The 21,027-nt window shown below is 44.5% G+C and overlaps 1 protein-coding gene across 1 annotated transcript in view; it reads right to left on the reverse strand.

Moving 5' to 3' along the window:
* Positions 1-21,027, reverse strand: part of LOC126298384 (inactive phospholipase C-like protein 1) — a 1,421,164-nt gene that overhangs the window by 355,113 nt on the left and 1,045,024 nt on the right. The window lies entirely within an intron of this gene.

A 21,027-nucleotide genomic window follows, 5' to 3' on the forward strand; every position in this document is an offset into this window, starting at 1 on the left:
TGTATTCCTGACCAAGGCAAGCCTACATTCACGACAGTGTTTTATGAACGACATGAACTCTTCCCTCACAAGACATAACTGGCTAGTTTCGAGATTACTGTCGCATACATTACTTATTAGCAGTTGACAGTGCACTAGCCAACGGGTTGTGCAGTGGACCAGTTGTTTACTTTTCTATTTGCGAATCACACAGCGTCAGTTTCGCAAATCGTGGGTTAGCAACCAGCGTCTGGCATGCGTGCATCACTCCACCCGAAGGGCACACACTTCATTGTTCTAATATTCCTCAGATGAAGAACAGGAAGAAAATCCTTCTGTAATTCTCTATTCCAGTCGCTCGGTATCAAAATACGATGGGTTTTGGGGATTCCTCCAAAACTGTAACATTACTGATAATTTATTTTTGTGTGAATTGTTGACCTTTTCTCGTTTGAAGAAGCATCATCATTTATGAGTAACAGCTACATATCCCTTGTTGGCAGGTTTAATTGTGCTTCCTTTGTTAAAACACGGTATAATTTGCGCAAACCCAACTTGCAGTAGCTATTGCAACAGAATACTGAAACAGTGTGCCTCATTAGCCAAGCAACTGGCAACCAGAGAGGCCAGTAGCTTACAGAAAACTTCACTGTGTCGGTTTGCATTGACAAAACAGAGAGGAGATTTCATGTTTATTTTCGTACTAATAAATTCTCTTTTCACTAGCTGTCGATGACTCTTAAAAATTCCCCAATGGACAAAAAACATAAAATAACTGCAGCTTATGCTGAATCGCCGTAGATAAGAGAGTTCTATATGTTGACTATTTAGTAAAATATTCTCCTCCTTATATGCTATCATTAAACAAAATCTCGTTTCGACATCTATACCGGTTTAGGAGATGGATGTTATGAATATTTCGTTCTGGTCTAACAACCCTATCACAACAAAGGTCAAAAATTAATTATGATTGAAGTGTTGCTCACGTTGCTAAATATTGCATTTTCGAGCAACAACAAAGTTATATTATGTGGCAGATGTCATTAGAGCACAGTTAATAAAGTGATTTCTTGAAATAATGGATAAACTAGGCACTCATCTTTTTCGTGTTTCCCACGCTGGTCGCATTGTGAACTCATGGCTCAATCGTTGAAAATCTAGGTAGTGATGATTCAAAGCTCGGATTCAAAGAGGCCTAGGTGTTATTCTGCGATATTCTAAAGTTTTATAGATGTGTTTCATAAAGCATTCTTGAAGCTTAACTTTTGCAAGTTAGGACAATGGTGAATTTAAATTACACTTCTTTTTTATTACTTTTGCTGCAACATCACTTCACAATATAAAACATACTTGAAAATATCATTTTCACAAACTGACTACAATTTGCGTCTTTTCAACATGACGACCAAGACTTGACTCTCTAATAACCGCTTACGCGCCCAAAAATCAGAGTTATAAGTACGTGAAAGATCATAGTGACAAAAGAAAGAACACACATAAGAATAATATCATTGCAATATAAACATATCGATGTATCAAAGTACCTCTACATTAATGAAATCAAATCTGAATGTTGTCACAGAATATGTTAAGTATTTTACAGAAACACAGTAGAATATTGCTAGTATCGAGAGGTTGAGGTGAGGTGCCGCAATGGTTACGTAATCCAAGTACCATTACACTGGCGAGTGTGAGATCGGAAGTGAATGCGCTACATAGGATTCATTTCCTCGAGATCGGAGACAACAGAGACCTACTCTCAAGCCTGAAGAAAAATTCAACATGTTAGCTAAATTTCATTCGGAAAAACATATGGTGTAATATGCACCAAACGCAAAATCATAGCGACACCTATTTTTCATTGCAAACCTCTGGAATTTCTCTCAGTGTCTTAATGAAATGTGAATGTCACAAGTACGACAATTAGAGAGATGACGGATACTTCACGATGAAGGTGACATATAAGGCTACAAGTAACGTGAAAACTTTTTTTTACCCAGTAGTTTCTGTAAAATCGCTGTGAAAGGTTTCAGGGTACTTGCCACGATTCTGTCGGCGAAGCGCGTCCCCATCTGGCCCGGGCAAAGAACGTGTATGCATATCCAAATGCGCAGGGCCTGCGGGTACGTGCGGGATGTGCGCATCGCGCTGTAATATCGTGTCACTGCACACGTATTATACGCGTCCAAATTTGTCCCCAGTGTAAGGGACGACGGCCGCTCACTCGACTTCGTCACGGGGAAGCAGTGCTTCTCTGAGAATCCCGCTATTGGAACCAACGTTCCGCCATAAATGGCGCCCATTTATGCCAATGCTTCGCCAGCGGAAGCGCCACCGAGAACGGCTTCTCAGTAGCTCCTGTATGAATGGGGCTCCAAAGGGTACGCTCGTGTTGTGGCATCCCTGCTCGTTGCTGGCACGTCACATGTCGTTGCTCGCTGAAAGCCTTGTTAAATTTAAGCTGCAGCCTGGCTGCTCGCACGACGTCGGTCGCACAGGCATCTCACTTCTAGCTGAGAGCCTTTAACTTGCGCCTGTGCACATCACTATGCGACTGGTTTACTTGCAGTACATAAAGCAAAAACGATACCCTCTATGTCGTCTGACGTCAGTAACAGTGATTCACTCGCGGCAAAATGTGTGGAGGAAGAAGAGTTATGGGTTCACTCTTTGAATGTCCACCGACCACACTGCAGATAATTTCACCAATTCTACCAACAGCTCTAAAAGTAAAGGTTTTTAACATGGCTGTCAATCAGCGACTGTTGTATAATACAAAATTTCGAAAAACACAGCCCTCAGTCGTGAACACAATTAATTTGTGACTAAGGTTTCGGTGTCACAAGGCACTTTTTACGGCTCATATACGCAAATTAAAGACATTTTTTGGTTTTTATAACGTATCTATTACAGCAAGCAGTTATGTCATTTAATGGATTATTTCGTATATCTTCTTTATGCTTTTATTCTGGAATTTTTATGCTACAGCTAGTCATTCATTAGTTGTATTTTATATCATGCAATATCCCGCTATTGTAATTACTTCATGTACACCGTTCAGGTGTTTGTTCATTTCCCTCTCGGCAGTTACGAGCAATGTTTACAAAATAGCTTGTTTTACCAGTTAGCCACCAGAGGCGGTATTGTCTTCAAGTTGCCGCGGCGCACAAGTCACATGATGTTTCACTTTTGTGTTGACTGTAGCAGAGGACACATGGTTTGCACCTCTGTTGCATTTTATTTTAATTCTGACTATCTGCCGCTGTCAGGTATGACCGCAGCTTTCGTATTTTTTGGTACGTTATGCTGTAACATTTAGTTTTAATTTCCTCCGAAGAAGTTGTCCCTTGTGACACCGAAACCCAGGTCGCAAATTAATTGTGTTCGGGACTGAGGGCTGTGTTTTTTAAAATTTTGTAGCTCTAAAAGTGTAGATAGCATCTTTTGAGAGAGCTAGGAATGTCGCAACAAATCTTACAGTTTATTTTAAGTACACTACTGGCCATTAAAATTGCTACACCACGAAGATGTGCTACAGACGCGAAATTTAACCGACAGGAAGAAGATGCTGTGATATGCAAATGATTAGCTTTTCAGAGCATTCACACAAGGCTGGCGCCCCTGGTGACACCTACAACGTGCTGACATGAGGAAAGTTTCCAGCTGATTTCTCATATACAAACAACAGTTGAGCGGCGTTGCCTGGTGAAACGTTGTTGTGATACCTCGTGTAAGGAAGATAAATGCGTACCACCACGTTTCCGACTTTGATAAAGGTCGGATTATAGCTTATCGCGGTTGCGGTTTATCGCATCGCGACATTGCTGCTCGCGTTGGTCGAGATCCAATGACTGTTAGCAGAATATTTATTTATTTATTTAACCTGGCAAGATTAGGGCCACCAGGCCCTCTCTTACATCTAACCAGGCATTCTACTTATTTTACAGTCATATGTTTTAGTAGGCATGTTAAACTACATCTAATACAAAAAGTGAGATAAGCAATTAGAAAGGTACACCTCGAAAAATACATTATTGAAGAGAAAGATTTTAGATAGGAGTGCTGGCAGCAGGGAGTATGAGGGAGACTCGTGGTGAAGGGAGGAGAAGAATAGAGAGACATGATGAAACATAATTAAGGAAAATATAAAGGAAAAGAAGGCTGCGTAGCTAATAGAGATAGATGAAGAGGAAGGCATCTCAGGAGCAAGATAGGAGACGCTAGCTTTGCTATTTGACAGATGAGAGGATTGGCCTTGCACATTAATTTTGTGGAGAATTTTATGCGGATGATAGTAGGAAATGCTTCAACTTCTTAAAAGCAACAGGAGATTGAATTTTCCTCAAGGTAAGGGGCAGTTTGTTCAGAGGCGGACAGCGGCAACTGAGAAGGAGTTTGCAAAAGTTTTTGTTTTGTGAGTGGGCACAGTTAGGATACCAGATAAGAGTGACCTCGTGTTTCGATTATGATGGCATGACAGGTTTTTAATCTCTGAAGCTAGGTACTGGGGTACTTGCGCGACGAGGAGTCGGTGAAGTAGACGTAGAGTGTGGTAGTCAAGCAGTTTGTCCGGCCGCAGCCACCCTAGCTCGGAGTATGAAGCACTAACATGATCATATCGGCGAATGTTGCAGGTGTAACGCACACAGGCATTCATGGTTAGCTCTAGCCGTCTTTTGTTTTCACTACTCATGCCTTGTTGAATCACATCACAATAGTGGAGGTTCGGTAGAACGAGTGCTTGCACGAGCTGGCGTTTCAAGTCCTGTGGGAATATGTTCCGAAACTTTTCGAGAGCATAGAGACAAGCAGACGTCTTTCGGCACACTGCGACTGTATTCTCCGCCCAATTGAGATGCTCGTCCAAAGTTACACCCAAGTTCTTCACTGTTTTCTGATATGGTATTGGAGTACCTTCGAGCAGAATAGGAGATAGCCGCTCGCGGATATCTGAACTTATTAATTTCTGATGGGCTATTAAAATTACTTGCGTCTTTTTTGCATTTAATTTAAACCCCAGGTTTTTCGCCCATGTCACTACTGAAGACAGATCATCATTCATCAGAGCGATTGCAGTGTTTACGTCTTCAGGTCTGACGCTTAGGTAGAGTTGGAGGTCGTCGGCATAGAAATGATGTTTACAGGAGGACAAAACCGACGAAATATCGTTGACATATAAAGAAAACAAAAGTGGTCCTAAGACTGATCCTTGTGGCACTCCCGAAGAAACGTGTTTCCAGGAAGATTTTTCATTTGCGCAGACAACACATTGCTGTCTGTCTTTTAAGTAGCTTTCAAACCATCTCATTGCACTATCAGAGAAATTAAGCTGTTGCATTTTTCTGAGTAATATGTCAAAGTTAACAGTGTCAAAAGCTTTGCTTAAGTCCAAGAGCGTCAATATTGTTGCCTTTCGATTGTCGATGGCATATTTCAGGTCATCAGTTACTTTAATTAGAGCAGTGTTTGTGCTGTGATGTTTATGGAAACCGGATTGAAATTTGTCATATAGACTGAATTCATGCAAGTGTTCAGTGATTTGGTCATGAACAATATATTCAAGTGCTTTGGAAACAGCAGGCAGTATGCTAATTGGTCGGTAATCACTAGGCAGTTGCGGGTTTTCGATCTTAGGGATGGGTCGAATTATGCTTCTTTTCCATGCAGTGGGGTATATTCCGTTCACGAGGGAAAAATTAACTGTCGTTGCCTATTGCATCAGAAGAGATTCTCATTATTGCTTTTCTTGCCGTATTTGTTGTTACATGTTTAAGATGGAAGGTATCGTTGTTAGTTATCCTGTTTGGGGATTCTTGTGGACGGTAATTATCAGCCGTGCTGGTATTCAGAGGTGCAGAGAAGAATTCACTTAATTCGTTAGCTGACACATGAAAAGTAGTTTTCGATTTTGCCTTTCCGACCCCCAAGCTACGGAGATTCTTCCATAGAGTCGTGGGTGTCAGATCGCTGCATACAAGGGAGCGAGCGTGCCTTATTTTGGCATTGCGAATGCATTGTTTCACTCTGTTCCGTAGCTTTCTATATTCTTCGAAACGCTCGGGTTTCGGATCTGCCTTGAAACGCCTGTGGGCAGCATCCCTATTAGTCATCATTTGCCGTAATTCAGCTGTCAGCCATGGAGCAGGAGATTTTCTTACACGGACTGTGCGCACAGGTGCATGTTTGTCATAGAGGGCAGTGAGTTTATCACCAACTTCATTAATTTTGCCGTCGATTGTAGGTTCTCTGATTATTTGATGCCATGAGATTTCTGAGCAATCGGCTGTTAGAGCGTCAAGGTCAATACGTTTCATGTTCCTACAAGTTATTTAACGAGATTTGATCCTTGGGGGCTGCACAGAGTAGGCCAGGAATATTACATCATGTGCTGAGAGGCCAGGGGCCGATGATTGACCAACAGCTCTTACTTTGTCAGTCTGTTTCGTTGCGATCACGTCTATAAGAGTATGACTGTGCGCCGTATGGTGTGTAGGTTGTAATGGAAGAATGTTCATGCTATTGCAACTAAACAATCTTTTTAGGTTTATTGCGGAGGGAGTGTCTCTTAGCAGGTCTATGTTCAAGTCACCCATTACGATGACATGTTCGTATTGACACTGAAGTGAATGTAATTCCGACTCAAAGGAACTCATTGAGCTTATTTTTGGCGGCTTGTACACGACGCCAGTCAAGAATTTCCGACTTTGTATATTTATTTCAATGAACATGAATTCAGCCTCTTTTTCTTCAGCAGGATTTGACGTACATAAGACTTTCGCTTTGAGATCTGTTCGTATATATGCGCCGACCCCGCCACCTCGCTTTTTTGGTCTGTCTGCCCTAAGAAATGTGGACTCTGGGAGATGAATAGATGCAGAGGATATGCGTGGTTCAACCACGTTTCAGATAAGAGGATTACGTGGTAGTTTAGTTGGTTGAAGAGGAGGCTAAGTTCTTCGTAATGCGCAGGTAAAGACTGAATGTTGCAGTGAGCTGCTAAAAGCTCGGACGCGTTCCGCTGAGCAGCCTGGAGTAGGGTGGCAGACTGGTTTGTGCCTTTGTTAGGCACTACCTGCCGCGAGGGGCACTAACCGGTGTTTCCGCAAGTGACATAATACAGGGGTGTCCGAGATTTTGCGCGCCCTGTTTGTGACTCCGCGAGTGCCGAAAGAAAGGCGACTGCAAGAGATTTCCTGAGGTTGCGGGAGTATAGAAAATGGATTAGTGGTATTCGGTGCTGGGAGAATATGACCAAAATGATGACGGCTGTGTGTCACTGAGTATCCTATGTCGTAAGAGGAGAAATGTAATTGGAGTATTTGAAACAGCTTAGGGTGGAAATAAGGGAAAGGGGAGTGATTTAAGAGGCCGATGCTGCCAGCAGAGAGAAGTAAGCTTAATATTTAATAGATTATCGCAGGAAGCTAGAATTAAATTGAAATTTACTAGAGTGATACTGGTAGTGATTATCGTAGGAAGCTACAATTAGATTTAAATTTGCTAAAGTGATACTGATAGTGATTTTTGTTATGAACAATTTAAACCGAAGAGATGGTTGACTAATGAACTAAAGGAGAGACTAATAATTGCAATAGAACTATTACAGAACGGAAGAGAATAAACTGAGAAAATGAAAAAGAATATTAGCAGTAACTAAAGCTAAGCAATGGCTACAGCTATAGACACCAAAAAAATAGTAAAAAGTTAATACAGTTACAAAAACAATTAGTTGAAGGTAAAAATAATTAAAAACTTAATACAATTACAAGACTATATCTGAGTATAGGTCTGTTAAAATTTGCAAATAGTGTTAAGTTTGACTTTTGGCTCGAGTAGGTTCACTTAATACTATTTAGTTCTGTCATGTTTGTGACTGTCTTCTTTCCAGCTGCAGTCTTAATGATTACTCTGCCATCCTGAGTCCACACATTCTGAAGACCGAAATGGGACATGGCACTGTTTAAAATCTTTAGCCGCTCGTGTGTCAGATCTTCCCTTATTGTAAGCCCTGTCCTTGCTAACTTCTTCTTCTGGGTAAAGATCTCAGCCCTTTTTCGGTACGACACAAATTTAATTATTATTGGACGAGGTTTGGTAGCACCTGGTAGTTTTCGTCCCACCCGGTGGCTCCTGTCAATGTCTGCCTTGGTCACTTCAACGCCTAATTTTTCACGCGCAACCTGTATAAGCAGGTTGTCCGTGTCTTCTTCTTTATTTTCTGCTACTCCAAACAGTCGTAGACTATTTCGCCTTTGGTACTGTTCTAGTTCGTCTGTGGCGGCAGATAGTTTCACTTCCAACTCTCGTGCCTTTTTCTCGTATTCAGACACAGACTTTTTTAGTGCTGTAATTTCGGCAGTATTGGCCTCAACAGTTTCACGCATTTTGGCCAATACTGCTGCCGTTACAGTATCTGATATGGTGCCTGCTATCAGATCGAGATTGTTTTTATCGCGAAGCGCAGCGTTTACCTCAGAGCGGACCAGCTCCGCTATACCGGGAGCCGCGGCCGCACCTTCCGCCAGGGGCAGGCCCGCCGCACCTGCTGCTTCCCCGCTGCTGGACGCGCTGCTGTTGACTTTTCTGTTTACCATTTTCTCGCAGGTATTGGCGGAGCACAGAAAAAAATAGCACTACTGCACAGAACACTGTTGTTTACACGATTTCCACTTGTACTAGACAATATGGAATCGGTGAGTTCAGGAGGGTAATACGGAACGCCGAGCTGGATCCCAACGGCCTCGTATCACTAGCAGTCGAGATGACAGGCATCTTATCCGCATGACTGTAACGGATCGTGCAGCCACGTCTCGATCCCTGACTGAACAGATAGGGACGTTTGCATGACAACAACCATCTGCACGAACAATTCGACGACGTTTGCAGCAGTATGGACTATCAGCTCGGAGATCATGGCTGCGGTTACCCTTGACGCTGCATCACAAACAGGAGCGCCTGCGATGGTGTACTAAACGACGAACCTGGGTGCACGAATGGCAAAACGTCATTTTTTCGTATGAATCCAGGTTCTGTTTATAGCATCATGATGGTCGCATCCGTGTTTGGCGATATCGCGGTGAACGTACATTGGAAGCGTGTATTCGTCGTCGCCATACTGGCGATGGTATGGGGTGCCATTGGTTACACGTCTCGGTCACCTCTTGTTCGCATTGACGGCACTTTGAACAGTGGACGTTCCATTTCAGATGTGTTACGACCCGTGTTTCTACCCCATTCGGTCTTTGCGAAACTCTACATTTCAGCAGGATAATGGACATTCGCATGTTGCAGGTCCTGTACGGGCCTTTCTGGATACGGAAAATGTTCGACTGCTGCGGTGGCCAGCACATTCTCCAGATCTCTCACCAACTGAAAACGTCTGGTCAATGGTGGTCGAGCAACTGGCTCGTAACAATATGCCAGTCACTACTCTTGATGAACTATGGTATCGTGTTGAAGCAGCATGGGCAGCTGTACCTTTATCATCTGCATTTCTTATTGGTGTAGCAATTTTAATGGCCAGTAGTGTATTATTGATAAGGCATATTTACATATCGCCGAGATGCGACAACACTCGCGTCTGAGTTCGCGGGGTGCCCCGACTCCGGTAGCATGACCTTAGGCACTCCATCCACCCTGGCTGCCAGCTCGTTGTTTGCTAAGTGTCTTCTTAATTAGAGGCAGCTCTGATTCCAAACCTTACTTAGGCACTCGATTAATGCATCCTAACAAATCGGCTGGCGCAGAGTACTGTTTGTTTGACAACCGTAAGATGGAATACGATCGCATCAGGATTTTAGCACAAACGCCAGAATTCACGGACAGCATCGTTAGAGATGCCATCGAAATGCGCACTGGGGGAAATCACACCAATCGAGACTGCAGCTATAGGCTATATAAATACAATTTAGTAATAATAAGTGGGACTGGTATCGTGAAACCAATCACCTTTCGAAGATGCACGCTGCTGAATTCGAAGCTATAACATCATTCTTAGTGCAGTGGAGTGGAGATGTTTGGAGGTATCAAACGTAGGAAGCAATGTAACAGAGCTGAAGCCTTCATAGCTAGTGGAAGTGTTAAATGAATCGTTCAACTTTAGACAGTTCTGTATGTACGAATGTCGTCCAACATATAACTTTCCCTACGTTATTGCTCTGCGAAATAAACTGTGCCCGTGAAATTTCAGGGCCTGCGAGTTCGAATGGAGTGTGTTGATATTGCTCATCCTAGCTTATGATGCATACCACAGCATCTTGCAAGTATGCAGACAGTTAGCATGGAGTTACCACTACAAAGTGTGTCCGCTTGTGAGCTGCACTCTTTCACTCGTTTTTTCTTTTCGCAGCAAAACAACTATCCGCTGTCGGTATCCATCTTGAGTTAACCTCTGTCTGTGAGTAAGGCGGTATGAACATTCACATGAGGATGAGACCTGGGTCCATCATTCGATCCCAGAGACAAAACGTCAGAGCGAGATGTGGAAGAAACCTGACGAAAGAGTCGCAAAAAGGCAAAGGTCGCACATCGGCAAGGAAAGTTATGGCAACCATCTTTTGGGACAGTGAGGAGGTGTTACTCGTTCACTGTCCATTTCGCGACATCAGAATCCGTACATGGAGGTACCGTAATGCCTTAAGGAATCCACAAAAAAATGGTTCAAATCGCTCTGAGCACTATGGGACTTAACATCTATGGTCATCAGTCCCCTAGAACTTAGAACTACTTAAACCTAACTAACCTAAAGGACAGCACACAACACCCAGCCATCACGAGGCAGAGAAAAAAAATCCCTGACCCCGCCGGGAATCGAACGCGGGAACCCGGGCGTGGGAAGCGAGAACGCTACCGCACGACCACGAGATGCGGGCAAGGAAGCCACAAGCTGCCATCAAAAGAAAACGTACTGAACTTTTACCTCGGAAAGTTCTCTTACTTAGTTACAATGCTCGAACTCATTCAGCTCGAATGAGCCATGCGGAGCTCGGAAGATTCAATTGAGAAGTGTTGCGGCATCCTCCATATTCACCAGTTCTTAAGTGATTTTCATATGTTGCCCTCCAAGGTAAGCACTTTAGCACCGATGAAGTCCCATCAACAGTGAACAGCTGGTAACGAGCACAGAATCCGACCAGGTACAACACTGGTTCCGAGAGACTTATGTCACGTTACAGAAATGCTTGGAAAATCATGGCGACTATATAGAAAAGGAAAAAAAAATTGTGGTAAGGTTCTATGGGACCAAAGTGCTGAGGTCCCTAGGCTTACACACTAAGTGAGCTAACTTAAGCTAAGGACAACACACACATCCATGTCCGAGGGAGGACTCGAACCTCCTATGGGGGTGAGCCGCACAGAAAAGGAAAAGAAGCAGCATTGTATAATGTCAATAATATTATTTTAGTACGATAAATTTTGTGTAATTTTTTTAAAATATAAAATACGGAAACTTTCTTATTGGACGCCCCTCTTTGTATACGCGCAACTAAAGTCAGAAGAAGTATATTACTTTGGAGACGTAATGGCGCATATTACGTGTATCTTGTTGTTATTGGTAGATAGTGAGTTGCCTTCAGCACTAGACGCAAGGCTAAATGAAAATGATTTGTGCAACAGGAGCGTCCAGTACTACTTGTGGTAGAATACCGACAATATTCAACAAAAGTCATTCTCATATACAGTTTGAAACTCGCAACAGGTCAAGGAACCACGACACAGACGCCACACGGTGGGTGACATGAAACAGTACAAGGCTGCAGCTTCAGTAGAAAATGTCGAGAGGTACACGAAGTAATATAGACTGTCCTATTGTTTCATATGTAGGTCGATGGAGCATGAATCAGTGTCGTCAAGGGGCACTACGTCAAAGAAGACAGATTATCACTCCGTCTTCAGGCCACGAGTGGCCTACCGGGACCATCCGACCGCCGTGTCATCCTCGGTCGAGCATGTGGATAGGAGGGGCGTGGGGTCAGCACACCGCTCTCCCGGTCGTGAGATGGTATGAACAGTCTAATGACGTTTTGTGAGTTTTTCTCGGATACGCTGACTCATTTGAGGCCTTGCATTGTCACGGAAAAGGAAACATTCGTTTGTAATTTTGTGGTGATGAACCCAGTGAAGCGGTTTCTTCAGTTTCCCGAGAATAGTAAAAATGGTTCAAATGGCTTTGAGCACTATGGGACTTAACTTCTTAGGTCATAAGTCCCCTAGAACTTAGAACTAGTTAAACCTAACGAACCTAAGGACATCACACATCCATGCCCGGGGCAGGATTCGAACCAGCGACCGTAGCGGTCGCGTGGTTCCAGACTGTAGCGCCTAGAACCGCTCGGCCACCCCGGCCGGCCCCGAGGATAGTACAGCACACTTCATAGTTGATAGTTGTATCATGAGGGGGGACTTCCAACAGGATAATCCCTTGAGAGTTCCAGAAGACCGTCGTGATGACTTTACCGGCTGTGGGAACAGCTTTGAACTTTTTCTTCGGAGGAGAAGTGCTGTGGTGCCACTCCATTGAATGCCGTTTTGTTTCCGATTCGCAGTGATGGGCCCATGTTTCGGTACTTGTGACGATGTTCGAAAAAAAATTGTCACGAGCAGTCTCTTAAGGCGCAAGCAATTCTGCACAGATTGTCCTTAGTTGCCATTTAGGGTCTTGTGTTAGGCGGTGAGGAAGCCAACGGGCACATACCGTACCTTTGTGAACTGCAACTGGTGGACGAGTGTGTCAGCACTTCTAACAGGACGTAAAGTTGAGTAACGAGGTGTTTGATTGTGATTGGCACATCGCCTCAAATGAGAGTGTGCGCACGTTCCAACATTGCAGGAGTCACAGCTGTGTGCCGCAGGGCGTCGGACAGGATTGTGCGACCTTGTTGCTATGATGATAGACACCTCGCCCAACGACTCACGGTGCATTTGTTCACTACCAGGTCTCCGTAGACATACTAAAAGCTCATATGAATATCTGCGATGCTCTGTTTTCCGCCAAAAGAAACTCAGTAACCTCTCTCCGCTTGGAACGCGCCTCTGCTACAGACGTCAGTTTGAAGGCTGCTTGTGGTACCGCAATCTATCGGAGGTTCATGAAACTATAGGAACTGAAGCCGGAATGTTCTAAATCTGTCACAAAAAATTATGTATTTTTCAACCGAAACCGGCCAACAAAAAAGTGTTGCACTGCTTATTGAGCGCCCCCGTATTTTGCAAGGTAATGTTGCCAATGCATGGCAACGGGCATCTAATATGATGACGTGATAGCTTATTTGATAAAGCCAATGATCGAAGGGCAGGGAATCGACGTGTTTCTCGTAAGGAATTTAATCTAATCTCCACTTCAGATTTTGCGGTTAATTCTTTAGCCAGAAACTAGTGATCTATTTTCGCACCTCTCGTCGGCTACCCAAATGTAGCCACCTTAACCAGTTATTTTAAGTCCAAGAACCATACAGTGTCTTTTCCTGTAAGAAATGACACAAAATGTAAACCCAATCAACAGAAACTGTGATAACTCCTCCTATGTGATGACGTGGAAAGGAAATGACAGTACAGCGTTAATTATGACAAAATTTCAATGCTCAACCGTAACACAGACAAATATGGAGAACGGGCTACTAACAGCAAACAAAGGCTGCAGCCAGTGACTGAGGAATGAATGCAAACCAGATTTCCAGTATGTTGCTGCTTATTTAGTTAACAAGTGATGAAAACTAATAGGCTAATTTCGCGAGCATCTGAAAGAATCAGAGTTTCGAGGCACTTACAATCCCACAGTAAATTATTCAAAGGTTTATCCTTGTTGGACACTCCAGGGCTCGCCCGAAACGATTGTTGATCGGAGGAAACTCCTGGCAGTTTCCGTTAGAAATGATGTGAAGCTTCGTAACAAATACGCCTTCGCTGATGCACGATCTAGCTTTTCGGTGTCTATCACCTCAGAAAGCAGACACACCCCCACTGCCCCCACAGAAAGAAGCGGGTGCCATCTCTTACGACTCCGCAATTTTGTTGGGATAAGAACACGGTGGAGGGGGTGACTCCAGGAGCGAAGTTATTAAAGGAAGAATCTGATCTGATTCTCTCTCGTGGTCTCTTGTATCTCAGATCACGTTCGGCGGACGTGATTTCATCACTGAAGGTGGAGATAGACAGAGAAGCTGTCGTTACATCAAAAGTTAGCACAGTGCTGGACACGAGCCCTTGGTGTTCTGAACCAGTAGCAGTAACTAGAAGTGCTCATCCCAGGCTTTAGCCACCACATTCGATACCCTGCCGGCTGAATCTTCTTGAGGTAATAATGCAGTATGCTGTCAGGTCTTCTTTCGCTCGCAGTCTTTAGGCAACGATGATTTTTTTCCATCTTGGCTAGTCGCTTGATTTTTCTGATAAAACTTTAATTGTTGAGCGTATATACATAGTCTTACAAAGCAAACCTCAATTTAGCAAAGTCGACGGTAAATTTATAGCTGTAAAATATGTTTATTAATTCCTAAAGCATTTATGGTGTCGACATTGGAGGTAGTAGCTGAAATATAACCAACCTTCGTAACACAGGCAGCATAGCAATTGTAATCAAATCATCAGACAAGTAGGTATTGTTCTTGATTGTTGGTGTTTGGTTTCCCCATTTCGTTTTCTTTGCATCGACGAGAATTGTCAATTTTCGAGCAGCAAGTAATTTACTAAGTGCCATCAGTGCGGTCCTCTGCCAAGTCTCATTACGAAGTATAGATTGCCGTTGTATTAACTTCCGCAATGACAGGCAAGAACAGTTTGATAACCCCACTTTTTTGCACTAATTCCAATTTAAAAATGATGAATCTAATTAATTTTCCTGTTGTCGCGCCAGAGAGAAACGTCCTTCAGGAAATGTACCAATACCCGCCGGTACTAGTAGGATAACAACATTTTGGAATGAAAAGGAATGGGAAAAATGAGGAAATGATTCTGCTGTAGCTGCAGTGCTCTGTACGATAGCGCCATTAGCGCTCAACGTTGGTAACTTCATACAGCAGCCAACGACTATGAAAAATTACTTGTCACACTCTATTTATGGAAAAAGTTCAAGCCAATCGTAAAATGCGTTTTAGAAAGGTACGTGCCGAATAAAACTGTGAGGGACGGGAAAAACCCACCCGTGCTTCAACAACAAAGTTAGGAAACTACTGCGAAAGCAAAGAAAGCTTCACTGCAAATTCAAACGCAGCCAAAACCTCTCAGACAACCAGAAACTAAACGATGTCAAAGTTATCGTAAGGAGAGCTATGCGTGAAGCGTTCAGTGAATTCGAAAGTAAAATTCTCTGTACCGACTTGACAGAAAATCCAAGGAAGTTCGGGTCTTACGTTAAATCACTAAGTGGCTCAAAACAGCATATCCTGACACTCTGGAATGACGATGGAATTGAAACAGAGGATGACACGCGTAAAGCTAAAATACTAAACACCTTTTTCCAAAGCTGTTTCACAGAGGAAGACCGCACTGCAGTTCCTTCTCTAAATCCTCGCACAAATGGAAAAATGGCTGACATCGAAATAAGTGTCCAAGGAATGGAAAAGCAACTGAAATCACTCAAAAGAGGAAAGTCCACTGGACTTGATGGGATACGAATTCGATCCTACACAGAGTACGCGAAAGAACGTGCCCCCCTTCTAAGAGCCGTGTACCGCAAGTCTCTAGAGGAACGGAAGGTTCCAAATGATTGGAAAGGAGCACAGGTAGTCCCAGTCTTCAAGAAGGGTCGTCGAGCAGATGCGCAAAACTATAGACCTATATCTCTGACGTCGATCTGTTGTAGAATTTTTGAACATGTTTTTGCTCGAGTATCATGTCGTTTTTGGAAACCCAGAATCTACTCTGTAGAAATCAACATGGATTCCGGAAACAGCGATCGTGTGAGACCCAACTCGCTCTATTTGTTCATGAGACCCAGAAATTATTAGATACAGGCTCCGAGGTAGATGCCATTTTCCTTGACTTCCGGAAGGCGTTCGATACAGTTCCGCACTGTCGCCTGATAAACACAGTAAGAGCCTACGGAATATCAGACCAGCTGCGTGGCTGGATTGAAGAGTTTTTAGCAAACAGAACACAGCATGTTGTTCTCAATGGAGAGACGTCTACAGACGTTATAGTAACCTCTGGCGTGCCACAGGGGAGTGTTTTGGGGCCATTGCTTTTCACAATATATATAAATGACCTAGTAGATAGTGTCGGAAGTTTCATGCGGCTTTTCGCGGATGATGCTGTAGTATACAGAGAAGTTGCAGCATTAGAAAACTGCAGAGAAATGCAGGAAGATCTGCAGCGGATAGGCACTTGGTGCAGGGAGTGGCAACTGACCCTTAACATAGACAAATGTAAGTTATTGCGAATACGTAGAAAGAAGGGTCCTTTATTGTATGATTATATGATAGCGGAACAAACACTGGTAGCAGTTACGACCGTAAAATATCTGGGAGTATGCGTCCGGAACGACTGTTGGTAAGGCGGGGGCCAGGTTGAGATTCATTGGGAGAGTCCTTAGAAAATGTGGTCCATCAACAAAGGAGGTGGCTTACAAAACACTCGTTCGACCTAAACTTGAGTATTGCTCATCAGTGTGGGATCCGTACCAGGACGGGTTGACAGAGGAGATAGAGAAGATCCAAAGAAGAGCGGCGCGTTTCGTCACATGGTTACTTGGTAAGCGTTATAGCGTTACGGAGATGTTTAGCAAACTCAAGTGGCAGACTCTGCAAGAGAGGCGCTCTGCATCGCGGTGTAGTTTGCTGTCCACGTTTCGAGAGAGTGCGTTTCTGCATGAGGTATCGAATATATTGCTTCCCCCTACTTGTACCTCCCGAGATCATCACGAATGTAAAATCTGAGAGATTCGAGCGCGCACGGAGGCTTTTCGGAAGTCGTTCTTCCCGCGAACCATACGCGACTGGAACAGGAAAGGGAGGTAATGGCAGTAGTGCGTAAAGTGCCGTCCGTCACACACCCTTGGGTTGCTTGCGGAGTATAAATGTAGATTATTTAAGTTTCACAACCAAGTATCGTCGCTGTCTTGATCCTCCGTCTCCCATACGAACAGGTGACAACTACACGCAAATACAAGAATTGGGTTTTTCTTGTTAATTAAAATCCCCAGTACAAATAAACTAATGAACAACTGAGAGGAAAATTAAGACTCGGTATTGATATTTTGGTCCAGTTATAAAAACTGTAAAGAAATGATCCTTTCATTTATATTTGAGCTAAATTAAATACTTCCTTCAAACCACTAAAGTAGATACAAAGGACAAAAACGATTTGATTCCTTTCTAGAGCACTCGATGTGCGAGGGCGGGCTGAAAAGTAATGCCTCCGAATTTTTTAGGTGCAAACTGCTGAATCTTTTTAAGGAAAACAAACTTTATTAACATCTGACACCTTTATTCTTCATGGCTACATATTTATTTCTTGACAAATCACGCAGGGCCTAACACAATTCTCACAACGAGACATCTATTTGTTTCTACCATCACTGAAAATATGGTTGACTTTGTTGATGGAGCCACAACGTCACCTCTACTTGCGCCGCTTCATCACTGGCAGTGTGAAATCCTCGAACGTGTTCTTTAAGTTTTCGATACGTATGAAAATCGGATGGGCTGAAGGCGATACTGCATGGAGGATGATCGGTGAAAGTGAACTCATGGGGTCGGCATGTTGCAGATATCGCAGCGCTGGAGTGTGTTCTGGAATTATCATGTTAAAACAGAGGATCCTCCACGTGTGGACAATGTTTCCCCGTGTTGAAAGTTCAATTCCAGTACGCTATTTCTCGCGTATCGACATATTTACGTTACACTCTACAATTCGGAGCCCTCTAGAGGCAGAGGGTTCCAACTTGCGTCAGTGAAGCTGTAAGATCGTCCAAGTGATATGCGTTACATGTAACACCTCAACAGAACACAACAAAAATTCGAAGGCATTACTTTTCCGCACGCCCTCGTAATTCAAAGCGACTATCAGAGAGGCTTCACCAAGACAACATGTTTAAAAATTAATAAAATAAAAGGAGTTCTCGGCAGGATTGCTTAATAGAGGTGTGCATGACGTTGTTTTCGTGGAAGGCGGAGAAGTATGCTGTCTTGGTAGCGTAGTTGGAACTCGTTTCTGCCCACAAAACTTAAGACAAATCCGTTGCAGTTATGAGATGCTTGCGGATAGACTTACTACGAGATATATGCGTTACAAAAGTGATTGTCAAAATGAAGTGTTATCACGACATACGGCTGAGAACCGCAGACCGCACGAGCACTAGATGTGGGCCGCATTCTACCCGCGAACCACAGTTTCACCACTGCTGTGTTAGGCTTAACAACACTTGAGACGTGGTGACCTTTGTGATGCTATACTAATAATTTTCCAAAAGCGTTAGTTATGTACATGCAATAAACTTTAATGTATGTAATCACGCGTCTGTTAGGAGGGCCCACAATCCTAGAGACCCGGTCATAATGTGAATTTTAATTTAACTGTCGTATTTTCAGCCAAATTCTTTCGACGTGTGTCGGTCATTGTACACAAGGACCAACCTAAATACACTCCTGGAAATGGAAAAAAGAACACATTGACACCGGTGTGTCAGACCCACCATACTTGCTCCGGACACTGCGAGAGGGCTGTACAAGCAATGATCACACGCACGGCACAGCGGACACACCAGGAACCGCGGTGTTGGCCGTCGAATGGCGCTAGCTGCGCAGCATTTGTGCACCGCCGCCGTCAGTGTCAGCCAGTTTGTCGTGGCATACGGAGCTCCATCGCAGTCTTTAACACTGGTAGCATGCCGCGACAGCGTGGACGTGAACCGAATGTGCAGTTGACGGACTCTGAGCGAGGGCGTATAGTGGGCATGCGGGAGGCCGGGTGGACGTACTGCCCAATTGCTCAACACGTGGGGCGTGAGGTCTCCACAGTACATCGATGTTGTCGCCAGTGGTCGGCGGAAAGTGCACGTGCCCGTCGACCTGGGACCGGACCGCAGCGACGCACGGATGCACGCCAAGACCGTAGGATCCTACGCAGTGCCGTAGGGGACCGCACCGCCACTTCCCAGCAAATTAGGGACACTGTTGCTCCTGGGGTATCGGCGAGGACCATTCGCAACCGTCCCCATGAAACTGGGCTTCGGTCCCGCACACCGTTAGGCCGTCTTCCGCGCACGCCCCAACATCGTGCAGCCCGCCTCCAGTGGTGTCGCGACACGCGTGAATGGAGATAGGAATGGAGACGTGTCGTCTTCAGCGATGAGAGTCGCTTCTGCCTTGGTGCCAATGATGGTCGTATGCGTGTTTGGCGCCGTGCAGATGAGCGCCACAATCAGGACTGCATACGACCGAGGCACACAGGGCCAACACCCGGCATCATGGTGTGGGGAGCGATCTCCTACACTGGCCGTACACCTCTGGTGATCGTCGAGGGGACACTGAATAGTGCACGGTACATCCAAACCGTCATCGAACCCATCGTTCTACCATTCCTAGACCGGCAAGGGAACTTGCTGTTCCAACAGGACAATGCACGTCCGCATGTATCCCGTGCCACCCAACGTGCTCTAGAAGGTGTAAGTCAACTACCCTGGCCATCAAGATCTCCGGATCTGTCCCCCATTGAGCATGTTTCGGACTGGATGAAGCGTCGTCTCACGCGGTCTGCACGTCCAGCACGAACGCTGGTCCAACTGAGGCGCCAGGTGGAAATGGCATGGCAAGCCGTTCCACAGGACTACATCCAGCATCTCTACGATCGTCTCCATGGGAGAATAACAGCCTGCATTGCTGCGAAAGGTGGATATACACTGTACTAGTGCCGACATTGTGCATGCTCTGTTGCCTCTGTCTATTTGCCTGTGGTTCTGTCAGTGTGATCATGTGATGTATTTGACCCCAGGAATGTGTCAATAAAGTTTCCCCTTCCTGGGACAATGAATTCACGGTGTTCTTATTTCAATTTCCAGGAGTGTACAATCATATGTGCTAAAGAAAAGAAGCAGGCTTTTCTCACCCAAGTCATGTTCGTTTACAATGAGGTGACGAAAGTCATGGGATAGTATCGCGTGCACAAGGTATAAAATTGTAGTGGATTGGCGTATCTGCCATTTGCACTCTGGTGACTCATGTGAAAAGGTTTCGGATATAATTATGGCCGCACGACCGGAGTTAACAGACTTTCAGCGCGGAATGGTTGTTTGGGCTAGATGCATGGGGCATTAAATTCCGGAAATCGTTAGGGAATTCAATATTCCGATATCCACAGTGCCGAGAATGCCAAATTTGAGGCATTACCTCTGGCAACAGGCAATGCAGTGGCCGACGTTATTCACTTAATGACCAAGAACAGCGTCGTTGGCGTAGAGTTGTCAGTGCTAACAAAGAAGCAACATCATGTTAAATAACCGCAGAAATCAATGTGGAACGTACGACGAACTTATCCGTTAGGGCCGGCCTGTGTGGCCAAGCGGTTCTAGGCGCTTCAGTTTGGAACCGCGCGACCGATATGGTCGCAGGTTCGAATCCTGGATGTGTGTGATGTCCTTAGGTTTAAGTAGTTCTAAGTTGTAGGGGACTGATGACATCAGATTTTAAGTCCCATAGTGCTCAGAGCCATTTGGACCATTTTTTTATCCGTTAGGAAAATGCTGCGAAATTAGCTGTTAATGCTCTATGGCAGCAGACGACCAACGCGAGTCCCTTTGCTGACAGCACGCCATCGTCTGCAACGCCTCTCCCGGGCTCGTAACCATGACGGATTGGAACCTAGACGACTGGCAAATCATGGCCTGGTTTATGTGATGCAGACCCTACTAAACCATGATACAAGTTGTCAACAACGCGCTGTGAAAGCAGGTGGTGACTCCATAATGGTGTTGGCTGTGTTTACATGGAATGGAATTGGTCCTCTGGTACAACTGAACCATCAATGACTGAAAATGATTATGTTCGGCTACTTGGAGGCCATTTGCATCCATTAATGTAATTCATATTCCTAACAACAATGGAATTGTCACCGGGC

The sequence above is a fragment of the Schistocerca gregaria genome, chromosome X, assembly GCF_023897955.1.
Source record: "Schistocerca gregaria isolate iqSchGreg1 chromosome X, iqSchGreg1.2, whole genome shotgun sequence".
In the NCBI taxonomy this organism is placed as follows: Eukaryota; Metazoa; Arthropoda; class Insecta; order Orthoptera; family Acrididae; genus Schistocerca; species Schistocerca gregaria.